The sequence below is a fragment of the Lucilia cuprina genome, chromosome 5, assembly GCF_022045245.1.
Source record: "Lucilia cuprina isolate Lc7/37 chromosome 5, ASM2204524v1, whole genome shotgun sequence".
Classification (NCBI taxonomy): Eukaryota; Metazoa; Arthropoda; class Insecta; order Diptera; family Calliphoridae; genus Lucilia; species Lucilia cuprina.
In genome coordinates, this window is record NC_060953.1 from 43,251,180 (window position 1) to 43,254,827 (window position 3,648).

The window sequence follows — 3,648 nt, forward strand, 5'->3', positions numbered from 1 at the left end:
CTATAGTCCAGACTATAGACTGATCTATAGTCCAGACTATAGACTGATCTATAGTCCAGACTATAGACTGATCTATAGTCCAGACTATAGACTGGTCTATAGTCCAGAATATAGTCCAGACTATAGACTGATCTATGGTCCAGACTGTAGATTGATCTATACTTGATCTGTAAGCCAGACCGTAAACTGATCTATAATTCAAACTATTGACTTTATCTATAATCTATAGTCCTGACTATAAACTGGTCTCTAGTCCAGACTATAGATTGATTTGTTATCCAGACCTTAAACTGATCTATAATTCAAACTATTAACTAATATTATCCAGATCATAAAATTATCTCAATTTCAGACTATACACTGATCTATTCCAGACAATAGACTGATCTGCAGTCCACACAATGTACTGATCATTTAATATAAATTAAAAATTCTGTTAACTGTTTATTTAAAACTTAAAATCATGTTTAAATTTAATTTCTAAGCTAAAATCAATTTTAAAATAATATTAAAAAATTATCAGAAAATGATCTCAACAACTAACTTCCGTTGTTTATATTCATTAAAAAAAAAATAAATAAAAAATTAAAAAAAAAATTGCAAAACAAATGTTAACAAGAGATCAATGGCCAAATATCTAGTATTTTTCTTAGGACCCAAAATCACTGCTACTTGAGTTGAAAGAAACAAAAAATTAAATAAAATTTTTGCAAAACTTTAATGTTATTGTATTAAGCAAGTGTTTGTTTGTTTATTTTTTGAAGGTCATTTATATGAAAATGTTGTAATACCAGAAGACTTTGACTAAAAGAACAAAAACTAAATTATAGAAAAAACACACGAATTAAAATACAATAATGATATAATAGTAGAATTAAAAAAATTTTTTAAATTATTTATGCAGTCATTCATAAAATTCATACATTATTCAAGTCTCAGTGATGTTCATTTGTTTCCTTTTTTGTTCGATTTACTAGATTACAAAATAAATGTCAATTCTACCGGTATTGAATTTGAAATTAATGTAAATTGTTTTCATTATTTATTGGTTTAAGATCAATAAGAATTTGGTTTTGTAAAAAAATATATAGAGAATCTTGTTTTATTTCAAAAAGATTACCTCAAAATATTTAGTTTGTTTAAATGTTTAAACTATTTTAAGTTTTAACATATGTATATATGACACTGCATTTTTGGTCATTATTTTTGAAAAGAAACAATATATATTTTTTTAAAATTTGACTATAGACCCACCCATTTAATGGTTCTTCAATTACCAATTTGATTATAATTTTTTTACTTCATATTCCAAACCGTTAATGTACATATATTCTTATCTCGTCCAGGAAATGTTTAAATCACCTTAAAACTATTTGAACAAACACACACACACTTAAAAAACTGGCAGCCACTTAATGTTTAAAAAAATTATTTAAGAAAATGTAAAATTCCTTACAAAATATTTGGTAGTAAAATATATATACGTTAATATATATTGTTGGAATTTCACAATAGTCTTCATGTTGCTTCTAGTTAGTGGCCAACGCCACACTAATTTCTAACATGCAACTAAACCAACACACAAGTCGAAGATATTATCCAGCAAAAAGTTCAATTACTAAAAAAGCTATAGTCCCGACTATAGATTAATCTATAATGCAAACTATTGACTTATGTAGAGCTCAGAGTATAGTCTGATCAGTAAATCAAACTATATATAAACTAAACTATAGAATGATCTATAAACTATAATATAGCCTGATCAATTAACTAAAATATAGCCTGATCTATAATCCAGACTGATCTTTACTACAGATTATAGGCTGGTCTATAGGGCAGACAATAAATCGATCTACAGTCCAGACTCGAGTCTTATATACCGTTCAGTCTATTTGCTTCATATTTGCAGTCCTATCTGTGTTCAAATTAAGTTAATATAAACTTAAAGTCTGTCAAAAGTTATCACTTATACCGACATATAAACTAATATATACTCCTGATTGTAGGCCCATTGGTAGTGCAGTCTAATGACTGATCAATTGTTCAGACTGTAGATTCATCAGTTCTTTAGACTGAGCAGTATTTCAGACAATAAACTTATCTATTCAGCGTTCAAAAGCGAATCCAATTGGCTATGATACTATCGGTTATCCTCAAGGATATCAAAATTTATACTGTATACTCTTCTTCAAAACTTGTCCAAGAATGCCGGACGGCTCTCAATGAGATGGCGTGACATTCAAGAATTACCCTAGTCTGAGTCAAAGGACAAGGGGAAATAACTGGCAACATTACTGCCTTACTTGGCCTTACTGGATAAAGAACAGTTCAGTGGCTTCCCCGTAGCGGCCTTTAAGAAACCAATACCAGAACATTGTTTAAAATCAGCTCAAGACCAGTAGTCAAAGGAGGTTGCTAGATTGCTATGGCCTAATATGGATCCGTAAAGAATTGATTTCATCCTCCTCTCCGTTTTGACAGCTCCTACAGAAGTAGGATGGTATTCCATACAATGACTTCTTTAGGAGCTGTCAAAACGGAGAGAAGGCCCTTGATACAATTCGACATCAGGGGATAGGATCGTCATACTTTTCTGATCTATATGATCAGTCAACTATTCAACCTGAACGTATTCTAACATTCCTAAACGTATACAAACATTCGAAGTGGCTGTGTGTTTAATCATACACTATTGTCTCGATTTGTCTATGGACTCGGTTACATCTCTATTTTTACTCTTTCTTTATAGTAACTTTTCCTGTCTCTGTCGCTATTTCTTCCATTCATGCACTTTTTTCCTTTCTATTAAAGCTTTAGTCCTGGTAATAAGCAGTCTGATAAACCTAAAACCTATAGGGCTATTTGTAGCCCAGTATTATGACTGATCTATAGTTCAGACTATAGACTGATCTATTTTATGGACTGATCCGTATTCCAGACCAAAAACTAATTTATAGGACAGACTATGTATACTAAAGACAAATCTTGAGTGCAGACTATACACTAATCTATAGTCCTGGCTATAGAAAAATCTTTAGTTCTGGCTTCAGAATAAACTATGTATATTCTAGACTACACTATAGACTGATTTGTATTTAAGACTATAGACTGATCTAATTATAAATTTGATTATATCGCAAGTCGTTAAGAAATTTGTTAATTAAATTTATAAGTAAAATGTTTGCTGGTTATGACCCATAAAATTTTTGGAACCATTAAGGTGTATAGAAGTAAAATGTGGCACAAGAGGTTAAACAAGATTGACGATTTAAATAAATGTTGCAAATTGTTATGTTAGTTGTTGCTGCTGCTGTTGCAGCTTTAATAGCTGTGTATGTCGCTGTTTGCTATGGCAAAAGTTTTAACTGATATAAATTGAAAACAAATAAATAAATGTGCCAGTCAAAATGGTTGAGCTTTGTAAGTGACTTAACATGAATTAAGTAGTAAAAATTTAAGTTAAGACTACAGCAGGAGTAAATAGTTTGATTACAACTGCTTACCAATTGCATTAATATTTTTAGATAAGTAAATAAAATAATAAACAATTTTTATACCCTTCACTTTCGTGAGAAGGGTATATATAAGTTTGTCATTCCGTTTGTAATTTCTATAATATAATTTTCCGACCCTATAAAGTATATATAT

At 30.0% G+C, this 3,648-nt stretch overlaps 1 protein-coding gene across 1 annotated transcript in view; it reads left to right on the forward strand.

Moving 5' to 3' along the window:
* The window catches only part of LOC111681351 (histidine-rich protein PFHRP-II-like), a 64,853-nt gene that overhangs the window by 19,305 nt on the left and 41,900 nt on the right, over positions 1-3,648 (forward strand). The window lies entirely within an intron of this gene.